At 32.5% G+C, this 20,959-nt stretch overlaps 1 long non-coding RNA gene across 1 annotated transcript; it reads right to left on the minus strand.

The window, feature by feature from the left end:
* Positions 1-17,914: 17,914 nt before the first annotated feature.
* Positions 17,915-19,353, minus strand: LOC134695470 (uncharacterized). Its single transcript, XR_010102772.1, has 3 exons — positions 19,115-19,353; positions 18,487-18,650; positions 17,915-17,999 (listed from the first exon to the last, which is right to left on the minus strand). It is a non-coding gene; the product is annotated as an uncharacterized LOC134695470 (long non-coding RNA).
* Between the last annotated feature and the right edge of the window lie 1,606 nt (positions 19,354-20,959).

Here is a 20,959-nt window from a genome sequence, read left to right on the forward strand (position 1 = left end):
ATGGTTAACTGTTAGTTATAACACAATGTCACTTTTAACTTATTATGTCTTTTAGTTTTGTTCAATATAATGGATGTGTGACTGTTATCGAAGCAAATAAGCAATAAATCCAAGTTAAATCGATCATGTTTTACTGTTTCAAATCAGGAATATGACAGTTGATATCAATCGTTTGTTGTTTTTGATCTTTTCTTTTTAACATTTCCTGAACAACTTTTTTTTTTAAATTTGATCCAGTCATCTTTATTTTTTATTATTTATTTATATGCTAGTTTTATAGCTGTTGATATGCGCAATAAGAACAAACAGAAATTAATTGATTTTAGAAAATACGAAAAGTATATATTAGAAAATATACTCGTTTACTGACTATTCAAAATTTTAAAAATCAAGTAGGCCTGACTACTTGTTATCATAGGTTGTTAAGAACAGATCAAACTAAACAAATTCGTATAAAATTAGATTGAAAAAAACGTATCTAAATGCTGTCATTTGTATTAAAAACCAGACTGTAATCAACTCGAAAAAACTAAAACTAAAAAAAGTTAAACTTTATTTTACATACATAATTGTACTTTGATTCTGCATTAATGTATAAAAACACATCACAAATTTGAAGAAAACAATAAGACAACAGAAAATTCTTGTCCATTGTATTAAAAAAAATAATATATTTTCAAATAACGATAAATATGTCTTACTTTTAACTTTAAGAACTGTCACTGCTGCATCACAAACAATGAAAATGGCAAGTACCAATACAAATTTCATCTTGGTGTTCTGTTCCGAACATGTAAATTGTAAGTAATGTAATACAACAGGGATTCGCAGACAGGAGGCAAGAGTTTTTGTAGATAAAAATATCATGCATAATAGGAAGGGGAAAAGAAAGTAACGAACAGTTCAATTCCCGAACATTTTTAGCAGTGTAGATGCAGAGTTTCTTAATTATCTTAAACTACGTCAGGCGGAATTCTGGGGAACAAAACGGCAAAATGCTGAACTTGGTTTGCAGATGACTTATAAACAGTGTTCGGAAGAATGATACAAACCTTTTCACAACAAATGAAATGTTTTGATTTAAATGTCTACTTTGACTTCTCTTCCTTTAAACTTCACACGATTTTGTGTGGAAAATTTAATAATGAAATTACTTTCTAGTATTAGCAATAGTTTTGCAAGGTGCTTTTATGTGTCTGTAGTCACAATGGATCAATCCAGACTTGTATTAACGTCACCCTAGTCTTAGTTTATTGTGATTACAGTGTTTATTGTCCACAAAAGAGGGACGAAAGATACCAGAGGGACAGTCAAATTCATAAACCCCAAAAAAACTTACAACGCCATTGTTAAAAATGAAAAAGACAAACAGACAAACAACATGTTAGACCGAAATAAATATGACTTGCTCCTATGTGTACTTCCCCATTTATTGTAATCTCCTCAGCGGTGTATCAGCTAATTTGAAAGTCTTTGGTGGATAACGTGACCATTTCTATTATTTGGACCTGTAAGCTGAAAAATTTTCATCAGCATAGTTTTTGCAGAATCTCGATATTGACGACTTCAAGTCTAAACATCCTGATTGCACTTGTGCTATTTCCCAATTCACATATAATCCTGCTGGCCACGTTATTACCGGTGACCTTAACATTGTTAATAACACTTCTCTACGAAATGTGTTATCGAAAGGTCCGAACTATCGTGAGCCTAAATCCATCAATTGGAAATTCAACTTTAAAATTTTGATGGACTCAGTCGAGGATTATGCAAGGCAATGGGCTAAACGTGAAAAGGAAGACGTAGACACTCTATCCGAATGGATTAAGGCAGTGAGGTCGTTAATACAAATCAGAATTAAGAAACTGAATGGGTCCATCAATGCCCATGCTACGTCAATCTTTAAAGACCCAAATGTTGCTAAACACTTATCCGACCTCCATTATAAATATGTTGTTGTCCCCGCAGACAAAGCCCCAAATAACATCGTTTTTGTCTGTAAAAGTCACTACATTAATTGCTTGATAAACAAATTAGGTATAGACAATTCACTGGGAAACTCAACATATACCCTCACGACACTTACCAAAGAGGAAATCCTGGATAATCATCGGTCTGTTCTTTGTTCCTTTGGTATTTCAACCAAAGATGAAGAACTGGATCTTCCATCACTATATTGGATACCTAAACTACATAAGTGTCCTTACAAACAACGGTATATTGCTGGATATTCCAAGTGCTCCACGAAAGCTCTTTCTAAATTATTAACATCTATTTTATCAGCAATCAAAGACGGCCTTCAAAGTTATTGTGAAACTGCCTATTCTAGAGGTGGCGTGAATCAGATGTGGATACTTAAAAATTCCAAAGATCTTTTAGAGTACATACAATCTAACTCTCTTTCATCTTGTAACAGTATTAAAACATTTGACTTTTCTACTCTTTGCACATGTATTCCACATTCCAAACTAAAAGACAAATTGAAAGGGTTTGTATTGCTTTGCTTCATAAAAAAAATGGCCAACGTAGATACAAGTATCTTGTCTTAGGGAGGGATACATCGTACTTTGTAAAGAATCACTCTGATTCAAACAAAAAATTCTTTGAAACCGATATTATCAAGATGCTTGATTTCTTGATTGACAACATATTTGTAAAGTTCGGAGGACGTGTTTTTCAACAGACTGTCGGCATCCCAATGGGAATAAACAGAGCCCCTCTACTTGCCGACTTGTTACTTTATTAGTATGAGGCTGACTTCATGCAGGAACTTCTTAGGAAAAAAGATAAGAAGTTAGCAATATCCTTTAACTCTACTTTCCGCTATATAGCTGACGTACTTTCACTAAACAATTCAAAATTCGGTGACTATGTGGAACGCATCTATCCCATCAAATTGGAGATAAAGGATACTACAGATACAGTTAAGTCGGCTTCATATCTTGACTTACATCTAGAAGAGGGACAAAAGATACCAAAGGGACAGTCAAACTCATAAATCTAAAACAAACTGAAATTGACAATGAGGGTCGGTTGAAAACAAAACTTTACGACAAAAGAGATGATTTCAGCTTTCCAATTGTGAACTTTTCATTTCTAAGTAGCAACATTCCAGCAGCACCTGCATACGGGGTATACATCTCCCAATTGATACGATATTACCGTGCTTGCATTTCCTATCATGATTTTCTTGATAGAGGGTTACTGCTCACAAGCTTAAGGAAGCTATTAAACCAAGAGTTCCAAATGGTGAAGTTGAAATCATCCCTTCGTAAATTTTACGGACGCCATCACGAGTTGGTTGACCGTTATGGAATAACCGTTTCACAAATGATATCGGATATGTTCCTTACGTCGTAACTACAATCCCCTTCCTTTTTATGAATGTGACCTACCGAATTAGACTATTTACCGGATTTGAAATCACATAAGCAACACGACGGGTGCCACATGTGGAGCAGGATCTGCTTACCCTTCCGGAGCACCTGAGATCACCCCTATTTTTTGGTGGGGTTCGTGTTGTTTATTCTTTAGTTTTCTTTGTTGTGTCATGTGTACTATTGTTTTTCTGTTTGTCTTATTCATTTTATCCATGGCGTTGTCAGTTTGTTTTAGATTTATGAGTTTGACTGTCCCTTTGGTATCTTTCGTCCCTCTTTTTTTTCTGACTCCTTACTTAAATAAATGCAAATTGGCTAATTTAAAATTAGATTTAAAAGAAATGAAAATTGTAAAGTCTTGGAGTTGAACTAAACGGTCTTTTTTTAATTGGTAAAATCTTAATAACCTTCTTGAATATTTGATCCTTGTGTATACGAATTTATTGATCAAAGGTAACATAATTATGATTTAATACGCCATACGCGCGTTTCGTCTACAAAAGACTCATAAGTGACGCTCAGGTCAAAATAGTAAGATATCCAAACAAGTACAAAGTTGGAAATCAATGAGGTCCCAAAATTAACCAAAAAAGTTATGCAAAATACGGCTAAGGTAATCCAATCCTGGGATACGAAAATCCTTAGACGAAACGCAAGTCTGGCGTAACAAATGTGTTTGTTATCCATGGCGTTGATATTTTATTTTCGAGCTATTACTTTCACTGTGTCTCTGGTATCTTTAGTTCTTTTTTATAAGCAGGGTACCTCTGATAACCTTTATCAATTTCGGGACGAAATTGTGTATGGGGATTTTGTTGGTTCTTTTTCTAAGTATAACTTAAAACCTTTTTGGGAGTATGTTTAACAATCATCTTTTTTTTTATTATCTTTAATGATGTTCAAAACCAAAACTAAAAAGTTCCAACTGTTGATAATGAATAACGAAGTATGCTGCAGGCTACGTATTCTTTTAACTCCTTTCTGGTATTATTTTCACTTGGTGCATTTTGTGTAGGAGAATCATCTGCAAAAGAGACATGCATTGCAATTAAAATGGATATACTTCAGAAATAATAATAATTGATAACATTCTGTTCCATATATTGTTTTTAGTTTTCTATTGTTGTCTGTTGTTCGTTTGTGTGCTCATAGCCTTGACAGTTTATATCCGACTTATGAGTAAGAATGTCCCTTTGGTATATTTCGTCTCACTTTTACTTTAATTACAAGATAGGTATAATTCTACATTGATATATGTTTTCAGTAGAAGAACAAAACAAATATTATGATATTGAAGGGACGAGTTACTCTTATGAGACACATTTTAGTACTTTATACGATATTCGATACTTTGGCACAATCAGGACGACACAACCTTCTAATGCTCATGGATTCTCAAGCATGCTTATTGATTTTTCTGGTTCGTTAGGCTCAGTCTGCTTCTGGTTTTTATATAACTATTTGATTTGAATGTGTATATCATGCATTTAATAGGATAAGCTGTCACTTACTGTAAGGTTTTATAACTGACACTGAACCCAGGAAAATGGTCACGATCATCAGTTACGAAGTGAATGATCATCTTATTGGAAGTGGAATTAAATTCTTTTCCTTCAGTAGAACCGCCATACAAAGTATCTAGTAATGCTTCGGCTTTAACCTCACCATCCTATATCTAATCAAAATCATTTATTATAAATAGATAATGATGTTTTAGTATCACATTGCATCTACTGTCCACTGGACGATAACATAATGTAAAACAGAGCATTGCTATCGATTTTTCATTACAATAAATATGCATGCTTCTTATTTGTTACTTTCTGTGTCTGGTTTTGCATACTTTTTTTATAATTCGTTGCTGTTTTTTTTTTAAGATGACGGCTTTAACTACAATAACCTAATTTTCTCGACTTCTAATTGAATTTTGAGTTTAGGTTTGATTATTCTGTTTTTATTTGTATAAAACAATTTTTAAAGAAAGAAAAATACGGCAAAAAGAAATAAAACATGTGATGGCAAACAAGTCTTCTATCAATGTTTAGAATCCCCAAAACATACATGAATACAATTATATAACTTAAAAAGCATGTTTTAAACATTTTTCTAACCATTTGAATATGTATATATCTGCACAAAGTCATAAGGCAGACCGGTAGTGCTGATTCCCGCCTCTAAATGAAAGTAAGTGAATTTCAGCATTACTTTTAAACCTTCTGCAACTGTGATATTGTAATAACAATGTTGATCAATACAATACTTAGAAGGATAGTTCGGTGACGTGAAACTTCCAACTGGTCCATTAAATATTCCACCACATGTAACTGTCATAGTAAATAAGTCAGATGTTTATTAGTAGAAGTCTTGTATCGAAATAGATGGTTGTTTTTAAAAGATAAGGGACTACTTTTCATCTTATGAAAGCATTGGAACCAATTGGATCATCTTTCAATATTTATGAAAAACAATTTTTGAAGTTATAGCATGTTGAATACCAAACTTTATATGTGTAACGTTGTTACCGTTTTCCTTTAAAACAATAATATAATTTTAAAGAAAAAATATCTTTGGTATAACTGTTGGTCTTGTCTTCGTTGCATCAGTATCCAATCAACAGCTGATTCTACCTTCACAAACTTTCCGTATAAGCAAGTTCATTGTGAATCTAATGTGTACTGTTATATTCCTCTGGTCAAGTGAGGGATTTTAATGGTTCTACCTGTCCTGTTTGGACTTTTATTTGTTTGTGTTAGATTGTTCGAAATATACGAAAACGCCTCTCATACGCGTGATAATTTAATTTAATGTGTTAGTGCCTTCACCAAACAAGCCTGTTTGCAGCGCAATCAGCATTAAATATTGTTGCATTACCATTGCATCAAATTGACTCATATGGAATGATTCTAGCCTTGTTCAAATATAGTATTATTGAGGTTTTTTTTTATTGATGTAACAATGATAATGGCTTTTTCTAGACGGTAAATTTTTATTGAAGAAAGCACTGTTCACGGAAAGAACCCACGATCTTTGGCAAGAAAACTGACAATTATTACCATGTAAGACGTAACACATGCGGGTTCGAAATCATGACCTCAAGGTTAAGAGACAATATTTATCTCATTCTTACTCGATTTATCCTTTTCCTGACCCGTTCATTATCATTATTTAATCGACTTGTCAATCTGAGTTATTCACTGGTCTGAATTTGATTATGACGTCCTATTAACTTGCTCTCCTCTGAAATGTCTATTGTGACGACAATGCCTCATGACATTACATAGATAGAACGCAGCTTTTTGTAGGTAGTTCGAAAAGAAGAAGTAAGATTTCTGCATATTGTCTAAAATCACATGAGAAACAGATTCCACCATCAAACCTTGTACAGTACGATATGTATCCACTCTCGAAAGTTAAAATTTACCATTAAATCAATCGTCGAGCCTCGCTTTTAAAATAAAACAAAAAAATATCTGTCTTGTATCATATTCGATGCAATGGGAGAATCTATATTTATACAATAGGTTAAGTGTTAAGATTAAATGATCAAACGTGTGGTGTTTTTTAGGTTATAATTAATACGAGAACTTACGACAGTTGCAATCTGTAAAAGAATATGAAATGTGTTTTGGTATTAATAAACACGTCTTTAAGTTGTTATGTTTGTCTATCTTTTCACTACTCAAATAAAGGCAACAGCAAAATACCGCTGTTCAAAATTCATAAATCGAATAAGAAAAAAAATTCAGGGTTACTAAGTAAAACTCAGGGAAAGACATCAAATATTAAAGGAGAACTACGACACAACATAAACACAACACTAAAATGTCATACACACAGAAATGAACTATAATATAACAATACCCATTTTCTTGAATTGGTACAGGACATTTAAATAAAACAAATGGTGTGTTGAACCTGGTTTTGCGGCTAGTCAAACCTCGCGCTTGTTTTTAAATAGCAAACATATATGCTCTATGTTGAAGGCCGTACCTTGACAGTTAATAGTTACTCTTTATTAATTTGTTACGTGGATGGAGATTTGTCTCATTGACACTCATATCTTATCTTCCTACGTCTATATAAGAAGTAACAATCCTGAAATTTTCTGATAATTTCTTATTAAAAAAGGTAAACAAATCGTCAAAACAGAACTAGAAGTTGTGACACACATTTTACTTACCTAGATGTATACACTATGGAAGTGACATGTTAATAACATTTTCCGGCACATTGTTTGTTTCAAAAAGTTAATGCGACTTACTAAACTATACAACGGGTAAGATATTTGTTACATACCAATGCATGTAGGCGGCTCACAACATCTGTTTGTATTGCAAAAAGGGCCTATGCCTGTATCTTGTTCATTAACATCACACACAGGTTTAATATCTCCTTTTTTAGCTTTACACTGGGCATACTGAAGCGTGTCTTAGAATAGATAAGAAAGACAAGACAATGGTCATAATATATTATAAATGAGTTGCAGTAATTCTAGGATTTCACGCAAAGAAAAGTATCATTACAAATATCTAACATGTAGTCTTCATGAACTTTTTTTTTTACATTTAAACCTAAAAATAATGTAAGTATAATTTATACCTTAAAAACACATCTGCGTTTGCTTTTATTGTCTTGTAAAAAAAATTGCAGTTATTTTAATTTATTTTAGAAAATTTCCAATTGTATAAATTCCTGACCATTATTGTTACTTCATGATACAATGTTTATAAATTAAACGATGTTTGGACAGACGTGTATTACAAAGAATCCAAGTCATGAAAAATAACTAATATTCCAAAACAAAAGACAGATTTTCATGAAATAAATTAAAACTTGATATCTTTGAAGTTGTAGAAATTGCAAAGAAATAGTAGAGCCATTAACGATGTAAAGGTCGTCAATAAACACCAAATTATCTAAATAAAAAAAATTTAATTTCTGTTGATCAATGATAAAGTACGACCAAAAAATATCATGAACAGTGGATTTTTTCTTTATTGATGGTAACAATGTTAATGAATGAAGGTAAATATACGTTGACCTTAATCCGATCTCTATATTTGACGTGTTGTTGAATAAGTTGTTTTCGTGATTTTGCTAAAGTCTGCATACCACTTATAGAAAAGGAATAATTCGTTCGACATTTCGCACTGTATCCCTTAGTCTTCAAAACTGTTTTTCGTTTCAATCAAGAAATCACAATCAATCAACAGTAATATGTGTACGCGGTTTTCATACCATAACATGTAGGCGACAATCAACTTATATCACTATTGCAGCATGAACCTGTGTAACACACCATAATATGTAGACGACAATCAACCTATATTCCTATTGCAGCATGAACCTGTGTTACACACCATAATATGTAGGCGGCTATCAACTTATATCACTATTGCAGCATGAACCTATGTTACATACCATAAAATGTAGGCGGTAAGCAACGTATATCACTATTGCAGCATGAACCTGTGTAACATTTGTACGTACCAATACATGTAGGCGGCTGGCAACATCTATTACTATTGTGGCAACATGAACCTGTGTCTTCTTCATCTACAGCACACGTTTGTTTACACATTCCACCTTTAGCTTTGCATTGACGTGTATCTAGATATGCAATTGATACAAATATAATTTCTATTTTTTTATAATCCGTTATTTAATTATAGAAAATATAGAAAAAAATACTGTTATTCTTAATTGTACACTGTGTCTACATTCCTATGGAATGGTTAACTGTTAGTTATAACACAATGTCACTTTTAACTTATTATGTCTTTTAGTTTTGTTCAATATAATGGATGCATGTGTGACTGTTATCGAAGCAAATAAGCAATAAATCCAAGTTAAATCGATCATGTTTTACTGTTTCAAATCAGGAATATGACAGTTGATATCAATCGTTTGTTGTTTTTGATCTTTTCTTTTTAACATTTCCTGAACAACTTTTTTTTTTAAATTTGATCCAGTCAATCTATATTTTTTATTATTTATTTATATGCTAGTTTTATAGCTGTTGATATGCGCAATAAGAACAAACAGAAATTAATTGATTTTAGAAAATACGAAAAGTATATATTAGAAAATATATTCGTTTACTGACTATTCAAAATTTAAAAAAACAAGTAGGCCTGACTACTTGTTATCATAGGTTGTTAAAAACAGATCAAACTAAACAAATTCGTATAAAATTAGATTGAAAAAAACGTATCTAAATGCTGTCATTTGTATTAAAAACCAGACTGTAATCAACTCGAAAAAACTAAAACAAAAAAAAGTTAAACTTTATTTTACATACATAATTGTACTTTGATTCTGCATTAATGTATAAAAACACATCACAAATTTGAAGAAAACAATAAGACAACAGAACATTATTGTCCATTGTATTAAAAAAAATAATATATTTTCGAATAACGATAAAGATGTCTTACTTTTAACTTTAAGAACTGTTACTGCTGCAGCACAAACAATGAAAATGGCAAGTACCAATACAAATTTCATCTTGGTGTTCTGTTCAGAACATGTAAATTGTAAGTAATGTAATACAACAGGGATTCGCAGACAGGAGGCAAGGGTTTTTGTAGATGAAAATATCATGCATAATAGGAAGGGGAAAAGAAAGTAACGAACAGTTCAATTCCCGAACATTTTTAGCAGTGTAGATGCAGAGTTTCTCAATTATCTTAAACTACGTCAGGCGGAATTATGGGGAACAAAACGGCAAAATGCTGAACTTGGTTTGCAGATGACTTATAAACAGTGTTCGGAAGAATGATACAAACCTTTTCACAACAAATGAAATGTTTTGATTTAAATGTCTACTTTGACTTCTCTTCCTTTAAACTTCATACGATTTTGTGTGGAAAATTTAATAATGAAATTACTTTCTAGTATTAGCAATAGTTTTGCAAGGTGCTTTAATGTGTCTGTAGTCACAATGGATCAATCCAGACTTGTATTAACGTCACCCTAGTCTTTTTTTATTGTGATTACAGTGTTTATTGTCCACAAAAGAGGGACGAAAGATACCAGAGGGACAGTCAAATTCATAAACCCCAAAAAAACTTACAACGCCATTGTTAAAAATGAAAAAGACAAACAGACAAACAACATGTTAGACCGAAATAAATATGACTTGCTCCTATGTGTACTTCCCCATTTATTGTAATCTCCTCAGCGGTGTATCAGCTAATTTGAAAGTCTTTGGTGGATAACGTGACCATTTCTATTATTTGGACCTGTAAGCTGAAAAATTTTCATCAGCATAGTTTTTGCAGAATCTCGATATTGACGACTTCAAGTCTAAACATCCTGGTTGCACTTGTGCTAGTTCCCAATTCACATATAATCCTGCTGGCCACGTTATTACCGGTGACCTTAACATTGTTAATAACACTTCTCTACGAAATGTGTTATCGAAAGGTCCGAACTATCGTGAGCCTAAATCCATCAATTGGAAATTCAACTTTAAAATTTTGATGGACTCAGTCGAGGATTATGCAAGGCAATGGGCTAAACGTGAAAAGGAAGACGTAGACACTCTATCCGAATGGATTAAGGCAGTGAGGTCGTTAATACAAATCAGAATTAAGAAACTGAATGGGTCCATCAATGCCCATGCTACGTCAATCTTTAAAGACCCAAATGTTGCTAAACACTTATCCGACCTCCATGATAAATATGTTGTTGTCCCCGCAGACAAAGCCCCAAATAACATCGTTTTTGTCTGTAAAAGTCACTACATAAATTGCTTGATAAACGAATTAGGTATAGACAATTCACTGGGAAACTCAACATATACCCTCACGACACTTACCAAAGAGGAAATCCTTGATAATCATCGGTCTGTTCTTTGTTCCTTTGGTATTTCAACCAAAGATGAAGAACTGGATCTTCCATCACTATATTGGATACCTAAACTACATAAGTGTCCTTACAAACAACGGTATATTGCTGGATATTCCAAGTGCTCCACGAAACCTCTTTCTAAATTATTAACATCTATTTTATCAGCAATCAAAGACGGCCTTCAAAGTTATTGTGAAACTGCCTATTCTAGAGGTGGCGTGAATCAGATGTGGATACTTAAAAATTCCAAAGATCTTTTAGAGTACATACAATCTAACTCTCTTTCATCTTGTAACAGTATTAAAACATTTGACTTTTCTACTCTTTGCACATGTATTCCACATTCCAAACTAAAAGACAAATTGAAAGAGTTTGTATTGCTTTGCTTCATAAAAAAAATGGCCAACGTAGATACAAGTATCTTGTCTTAGGGAGGGATAAATCGTACTTTGTAAAGAATCACTCTGATTCAAACAAAAAATTCTTTGAAACCGATATTATCAAGATGCTTGATTTCTTGATTGACAACATATTTGTAACGTTCGGAGGACGTGTTTTTCAACAGACTGTCGGCATCCCAATGGGAATAAACTGTGCCCCTCTACTTGCCGACTTGTTTCTTTATTAGTATGAGGCTGACTTCATGCAGGAACTTCTTAGGAAGAAAGATAAGAAGTTAGCAATATCCTTTAACTCTACTTTCCGCTATATAGCTGACGTTCTTTCACTAAACAATTCAAAATTCGGTGACTATGTGGAACGCATCTATCCCATCGAATTGGAGATAAAGGATACTACAGATACAGTTAAGTCGGCTTCATATCTTGACTTACATCTAGAAGAGGGACAAAAGATACCAAAGGGACAGTCAAACTCATAAATCTAAAACAAACTGAAATTGACAATGAGGGTCGGTTGAAAACAAAACTTTACGACAAAAGAGATGATTTCAGCTTTCCAATTGTGAACTTTTCATTTCTAAGTAGCAACATTCCAGCAGCACCTGCATACGGGGTATACATCTCCCAATTGATACGATATTACCGTGCTTGCATTTCCTATCATGATTTTCTTGATAGAGGGTTACTGCTCACAAGGAAGCTATTAAACCAAGAGTTCCAAATGGTGAAGTTGAAATCATCCCTTCGTAAATTGTACGGACGCCATCACGAGTTGGTTGCCGTTATGGAATAACCGTTTCACAAATGATATCGGATATGTTCCTTACGTCGTAACTACAATCCCCTTCCTTTTCATGAATGTGACCTACCGAATTAGACTATTTACCGGATTTGAAATCACATAAGCAACACGACGGGTGCCACATGTGGAGCAGGATCAGCTTACCCTTCCGGAGCACCTGAGATCACCCCTAGTTTTTGGTGGGGTTCGTGTTGTTTATTCTTTAGTTTTCTTTGTTGTGTCATGTGTACTATTGTTTTTCTGTTTGTCTTTTTCATTTTAGCCATGGCGTTGTCAGTTTGTTTTAGATTTATGAGTTTGACTGTCCCTTTGGTATCTTTCGTCCCTCTTTTTTTCTGACTCCTTACTTAAATAAATGCAAATTGGCTAATTTAAAATTAGATTTAAAAGAAATGAAAATTGTAAAGTCTTGAAGTTGAACTAAACGGTCTTTTTTTAATTGGTAAAATCTTAATAACCGTCTTGAATATTTGATCCTTGTGTATACGAATTTATTGATCAAAGGTAACATAATTATGATTTAATACGCCATACGCGCGTTTCGTCTACAAAAGACTCATAAGTAACGCTCAGGTCAAAATAGTAAGATATCCAAACAAGTACAAAGTTGGAAATCAATGAGGTCCCAAAATTAACAAAAAAAGTTATGCAAAATACGGCTAAGGTAATCCAATCCTGGGATACGAAAATCCTTAGACGAAACGCAAGTCTGGCGTAACAAATGTGTTTGTTATCCATGGCGTTGATATTTTATTTTCGAGCTATTACTTTCACTGTGTCTCTGGTATCTTTAGTTCGTTTTTATAAGCAGGGTACCTCTGATATGCCAGCTATGCTGGCACTTATGGTAGAAGCATCGTTTTGGGACAAAGAACGATAACTCTTGCTAGACGACCCATCTGAAAAGTTTCGTCACTCTCGTTAAATCTCGTACGATTATTTTTTTTTAATGGCTGCCAAAATTCTCGTTTCAACGCGATCTTGAAAAAACGGGACAGATCGGAATAATTTCGATGTTAATTACGTCATGAATTTTTATTTGTTTGCAAAAACAAGAATTCAGAAATTTTGGTAACTTTTGTAGTTTATTTGAATTTTATCGTACCACGGAAATTACCGAAGTTAGGACAACAACATCTGACGCCATGTTTCGTCTGCTACAACATTCCATTATCAGTGAGGTCAAAACAAATCACCTAAATAATAACAGGTACTGCATTTAAAAGTCACAAAATCATAGTAAACGATAACATATTTAGTGTAAAAGTTCCGTCCAGTCATGGGAACACAGTAAAAAACTCTGCAAGTAATATATTTCGGATTTTTTTTTTATAATGGCCATGCGGCATGCGGGGTAGAATCCAGTGCACCGGTTGTGGTTGACCATGACTACTTATGTTCACCTGCCACATAATTCCCCATACCAAAGAACAGTGGTAATGACGTTGGTTATACTGTTGATCACGGTAAGTCATGAAACCCACAGACTAATTCAAAACTAATGATTACATAACTTCATAACTTCCTTTGGCCAACTCTCAACAAATCTTTTCACTGATTATGTCACATAGATCCCTTTAATAGATACAGTCCCAGGAGATGGAAACTGTTTTGTTTTCTCTTTCTAAGTTCAATCATAAAAGGAGACTTGAGTCTGAGTAGTACATTTAAGTACAAACTAAATATTGTATGCTCTCATATTGTCCAAAATTGGATGTATGGGAAGATGGGAGATAATTTCATAATATAACCCATGATAATACCATGACTTTGATAGGTATATACATGTACAGGGCATACATTACTTTGGAGATTATCATATTTGTGGGCTACATCCTTAAACATTCAAGCTGCAACAGTCACCTGTATATTTTATGCATCGGTTTAAACCTGATCAAAAAACATTTTCACTCTACCAAGTACTTTATCACTATATCACTATCAGGTTCACATTTGAACCTATTTAGCAATACACACTTATGGTTATATAACATTACAGTACCAAAACTGTACTCTGTCTCAGTAACTAAAATTGCACCTATTCAACAAAAAACCCTGGAAATCTTACAAGTTTTCTTTCACCATGTGAAGTTATCTAAATATCATCTTCTTAAAATGAGTAAATTAAATTTGTTACCAGCATCCTTTTCTTCAAAACATAAAGTTTAAGCATGGTATAATGTCAAATTTATTGAAATATTTGAAGAAATAAATTAATAAAACAAAATATTTGTTTAATTCCAGTTTTAAGGATTTGAAATAAAATGTAATGATGTATGAAATTTGGGTACTGACCTCATTACAGAATCATGGAATGTTTGGAGGTCAGTTGAAACCCATTTTTCTATGACTCTGGATGAACTCAAAATTAAATTGGTGACCGTGTAACTATATTGTAAACAAGGATATTCTAAAAAATAAGCACAAAATAAACTTTTGTCTGGTTCATAGAAAAAGTTGGTGAAAAAAACAATATAGATTCAATTTGTGTACTTTCATGTTAGCAACTTCACAACAGAACTGCAAATTTATTTTCATGACCAAAACAAACAAAAAAGTACAAACTTAAAGGCAATAAAATGCTTTGCCATGCACAGCCTGATACGACCGCAGATGTATATTGAGCATATAAGGGAGTCGACATCAAAAGATCAATGAAGGATAAAAAACTGATTTCAAATAATTTTGGGGTGGGAGGTTAAACTTGCTGCAAGTTTTGTTTAACCTACATTGATTTTACATATATCCATATGGGTCAATCAATTTTTACCAAATTAAGTTAAGAGGGGGGATGGGGGGTCAGTAAATAAAACTATCTGAATTAAGTTTTTTATCCTACATTAAACTTTTGATGTTGTCCCTAAATAACACAATTTTTTTTGTCAGTTGAAATCAAACATATTTTAATTTTGGATCCTTTAAACTTCAATATGGACTAATTTGAAAACAGGTAGCAGGTAGACCCAAATATTTCTATTCAGCAGAAGTCTCTAACTACATATCTCCTTAATTTCATATGATAATAAGTCCTACAAAAATATTGAAAATGTGTACATTTAATTTTTTTTGTAGCTTCTCTCATGTGAAAGCAGTACCTTTTTGGTCACTATTTATGTGTTGCGTCTAAATAAGAATTGTAACACTTCATAGTGACCGAACAGGTTAAACAAATACTTCTGAAGAAACCGAAAAAGAAGACAACTTGAAACAGCACCAGCCATGCCAGTATACATGTATGTATGAATAAAAACTCAGATCAGAATAGCATGGACAATACAGGGGCGGATCCAGCAATTTTTAAAAAGGGGGGTTCCCAACACAGGACAAAGGGGGGAGGGGGGCCCATTCAAATGCATTGATTGGCCAAAAAAAGGGGGGTTCTGACCCCTGGAAACCCCCCCTTTCAATTTCAATACAATATGTTAGTTCTATGTCCTTGTGAATATATCTTGAGGAAAGTTATCAATAAATCTGCAGATAATGCAATTTTATCAAGAGTTTTGTACATTTTCTGTTATAATTTTCATACAATCAGTGAAACATTTAAACAGGCTAAACTAAATTTTTATTGCTGAAAGTGTCAAACAATGACAAGTGTTTTATTTACCACTCATGTGTTTTTGTGAGAGAAAAAAATCTTGTGCAATATTTGGAATTAAAGGGAAAGAAGATCCTTTTTGCCTCGCACTGGCGCATGTCAATTGTGAATATATAATTACCAAATATATTTTCTTTATCTTGATACTCACAGAGACATTATCAAGAAGTGCATATCATAGGAAAAATACACAAATTACAGATAAAATATTAAAAACGCCCTATTTTAAGTGCATCTCCTTCCAAATCAGTATTTGTTGTATCTATATATATACTAGATAAGTATAATCAATGTAAATAAGGTAATTTTTGGAAGAAAATCCCAAAATGAAAAAATAAGATATCCCCAATAATAATGTACCATAACCCCAAAATCAATTCTAATCTTCCTTTTGTGTATTGAACCTCCTAGTGAAATTTCATGGAGATCCATTATCTTATACTCAAGTTATTGTCTAAAACCAAATGTGTCTTCTTGAAAACAACTATGACATGATTAAGCATTACTGGAAAGCAAATTTTTGACATGCTTGTATTTCCCATTTCCATTCTCAATTTTATTTTGCTGTCATATAATAACTTGAAAAGTAAGCTACATCATGTACATGTATAAACAAAAACAAATATATGCAAGAAAGGACATAAAACCATATTGGGCCGTAGTTTTTTTATTTTTATTTTTACGAACCCTCCTACCCTAATTTTTGCCAAATAGGAAAAAAAATAAAATTAAAAATATTGATTTTTATTTTTTTTTCTCCTCCAACCCAGTGTTTTTCATGCAAAAAAAGTTCATAACTGCATGAAAGAATCTAAATTTATGCTCTTGATGATTTAGTAAGCTGTTGCACATTGATTTTCAATTCAAACTTTGTCAAGAAAAGAAAAAATAGTTGTTACACAGTAGAAAATCTCCTGGTGAAATAAAAAAAAAAAATATTTGATATTGACGGTTGGTATTAAAAAAAAAATCAGCAGCAGCAGTTTTTTTTTTTGTTTTTTTTCGTCCTCCTTCCCATTGGTTTTGTCAAAAAATTTCGTAAAATTAAAAATATAATAACTATGGCCTAAAACCGCCTCAGAATTTAATAGTACATGATATTTATGTAGAACTCACAAACTTGAGATGATCAGAAATACAAATGTTTTTTATTCGAGTCAGATTTTTATTACCGAAACCCTTCAGCGATATCAATTAAAATTATTTAGTCAAAATTTAACACTAGTATTAAGGTTTATCATAACAGTCAAATTGGCAAATATGACCTTAATAATAATTATCACCTAAAAAAATACTGTGTACAAACTGACATATGTGCGGTTTGGGAAGTTTTTATGTTTTTAGATATATAAAAGTTAAATTTATTTTGCATACCTGATAGATAAAATCATTTTTGGTAAAGATCTGGATTCAAAATATTTGTTTTGTCCTATGCTTGAACAGATTTTTTATTCATCAATTTTGGAATCAGAATATTTTTTCAGGAAAAATAGCATAACCCCTCATGCCTTTTCAAGTTCTATGTTTGTTCCCTAAACATTTTCCATCTGAACTTTATTTTAGACATAAACAATACGTTAGTGTAGCCTTCCACATTCGTTCTGAACATGCATCAAATATTTGCAACTGGACGTTAAACAACAAACAACCATCAATACATAGGACATTGTCTTAGTATAAAGCTGGCATTTAAGGTAGCGCCTTCCTCATATTAACCTTTATCAATTTCGGGACGAAATTGTGTATGGGGATTTTGTTGGTTCTTTTTCTAAGTATAACTTAAAACTTTTTGGGAGTATGTTTAACAATCATCTTTTTTTTTATTATCTTTAATGATGTTCAAAACCAAAACTAAAAAGTTCCAACTGTTGATCATGAATAACGAAGTATGCTGCAGGCTACGTATTCTTTTAACTCCTTTCTGGTATTATTTTCACTTGGTGCATTTTGTGTAGGAGAATCATCTGCAAAAGAGACATGCATTGCAATTAAAATGGATATACTTCAGAAATAATAATAATTGATAACATTCTGTTCCATATATTGTTTTTAGTTTTCTATTGTTGTCTGTTGTTCGTTTGTGTGCTCATAGCGTTGACAGTTTATATCCGACTTATGAGTAAGAATGTCCCTTTGGTATATTTCGTCTCACTTTTACTTTAATTACAAGATAGGTATAATTCTACATTGATATATGTTTTCAGTAGAAGAACAAAACAAATATTATGATATTGAAGGGACGAGTTACTCTTATGAGATACATTTTAGTACTTTATACGATATTCGATACTTTGGCACACTCAGGACGACACAACCTTCTAATGCTCATGGATTCTCAAGCATGCTTATTGATTTTTCTGGTTCGTTAGGCTCAGTCTGCTTCTGGTTTTTATATAACTATTTGATTTGAATGTGTATATCATGCATTTAATAGGGTAAGCTGTCACTTACTGTAAGGTTTTATAACTGACACTGAACCCAGGAAAATGGTCACGATCATCAGTTACGAAGTGAATGATCATCTTATTGGAAGTGGAATTAAATTCTTTTCCTTCAGTAGGACCGCCTTACAAAGTATCTAGTAATGCTTCGGCTTTAACCTCACCATCATATATCTAATCAAAATCATTTATTATAAATAGATAATGATGTTTTAGTATCACATTGCATCTACTGTCCACTGGACGATAACATAATGTAAAACAGAGCATTGCTATCGATTTTTCATTACAATAAATATGCATGCTTCTTATTTGTTACTTTCTGTGTCTGGTTTTGCATACTTTTTTTATAATTCGTTGCTGGTTTTTTTTAAGATGACGGCTTTAACTACAATAACCTAATTTTCTCGACTTCTAATTTAATTTTGATTTTAGGTTTGATTAGGTTTGATTATTCTGTTTTTATTTGTATAAAACAATTTTTAAAGAAAGAAAAATACGGCAAAAAGAAATAAAACATTTGATAGCAAACAAGTCTTCTATCAATGTTTAGAATCCCCAAAACATACATGAATACAATTATATAACTTAAAAAGCATGTTTTAAACATTTTTATAATCATTTGAATATGTATATACCTGCACAAAGTCATAAGGCAGACCGGTAGTGCTGATTCCCGCCTCTAAATGAAAGTAAGTGAATTTCAGCATTACTTTTAAACCTTCTGCAACTGTGATATTGTAATAACAATGTTGATCAATACAATACTTAGAAGGATAGTTCGGTGACGTGAAACTTCCAACTGGTCCCTTAAATATTCCACCACATGTAACTGTCATAGTAAATAAGTCAGATGTTTATTAGTAGAATTCTTGTATCGAAATAGATGGTTGTTTTTCAAAGATAAGGGACTACTTTTCATCTTATGAAAGCATTGGAACCAATTGGATCATCTTTCTATTTTTATGAAAAACAATTTTTGAAGTTATAGCATGTTGAATACCAAACTTTATATGTGTAACGTTGTTACCGTTTTCCTTTAAAACAAAAATATAATTTTAAAGAAAAATTATCTTTTGTTATAACTGTTGGTCTTGTCTTCGTTGCATCAGTATCCAATCAACAGCTGATTCTACCTTCACAAACTTTCCGTATAAGCAAGTTCATTGTGAATCTAACGTGTACTGTTATATTCCTCTGGTCAAGTGAGGGATTTTAATGGTTCTACCTGTCCTGTTTGGACTTTTATTTGTTTGTGTTAGATTGTTCGAAATATACGGAAGAGCCTCTCATACGCGTGATAATTTAATTTAATGTGTTAGTGCCTTCACCAAACAAGCCTGTTTGCAGCGCAATCAGCATTAAATATTGTTGCATTACCATTGCATCAAATTGACTCATATGGAATGATTCTAGCCTTGTTCAAATATAGTATTATTGAGGTTTTTTTTATTGATGTAACAATGATAATGGCTTTTTCTAGACAGTAAAGTTTTATTGAAGAAGAAAGCACTATTCACGGAAAGAACCCACGATCTTTGGCAAGAAAACTGACAATTATTACCAAGGAAGACGTAACACATGCGGGTTCGAAATCATGACCTCAAGGTTAAGAGACAATATTTATCTCATTCTTATTAAATTTATCCTTTTCCTGACCCGTTCATTATCATTATTTAATCGACTTGTCAATCTGAGTTATTCACTGGTCTGAATTTGATTATGACGTCCTATTAACTTACTCTCCTCTGAAATGTCTATTGTGACGACAATGCCTCATGACATTACATAGATAGAACGCAGCTTTTTGTAGGTAGTTCGAAAAGAAGAAGTAAGATTTCTGCATATTGTCTAAAATCATATGAGAAACAGATTCCACCATCAAACCTTGTACAGTACGATATGTATCCACTCTCGAAAGTTAAAATTTACCATTAAATCAATCGTCGAGCCTCGCTTTTAAAATAAAACAAAAAAATATCTGTCTTGTATCATATTCGATGCAATGGGAGAATCTATATTTATACAATAGGTTAAGTGTTAAGATTAAATAATCAAACGTGTGGTGTTTTTTAGGTTATAATTAATACGAGAACTTACGACAGTTGCAATCTGTAAAAGAATATGAAATGTGTTTTGGTATTTATTAACACGTCTTTAAGTTGTTATGTTTGTCTATCTTTTCACTACTCAAATAAAGGCAACAGCAAAATACCGCTGTTCAAAATTCATAAATCGAATAAGAAAAAAAATTCAGGGTTACTAAGTAAAACTCAGGGAAAGACATCAAATATTAAAGGAGAACTACGACACAACATAAACACAACACTAAAATGTCATACACACAGAAATGAACTATAATATAACAATACCCATTTTCTTGAATTGGTACAGGACATTTAAATAAAACAAATGGTGTTGAACCTGGTTTTGCGGCTAGTCAAACCTCGCGCTTGTTTTTAAATAGCAAACATATATGCTCT

Source organism: Mytilus trossulus, chromosome 13, assembly GCF_036588685.1.
Source record: "Mytilus trossulus isolate FHL-02 chromosome 13, PNRI_Mtr1.1.1.hap1, whole genome shotgun sequence".
In the NCBI taxonomy this organism is placed as follows: Eukaryota; Metazoa; Mollusca; class Bivalvia; order Mytilida; family Mytilidae; genus Mytilus; species Mytilus trossulus.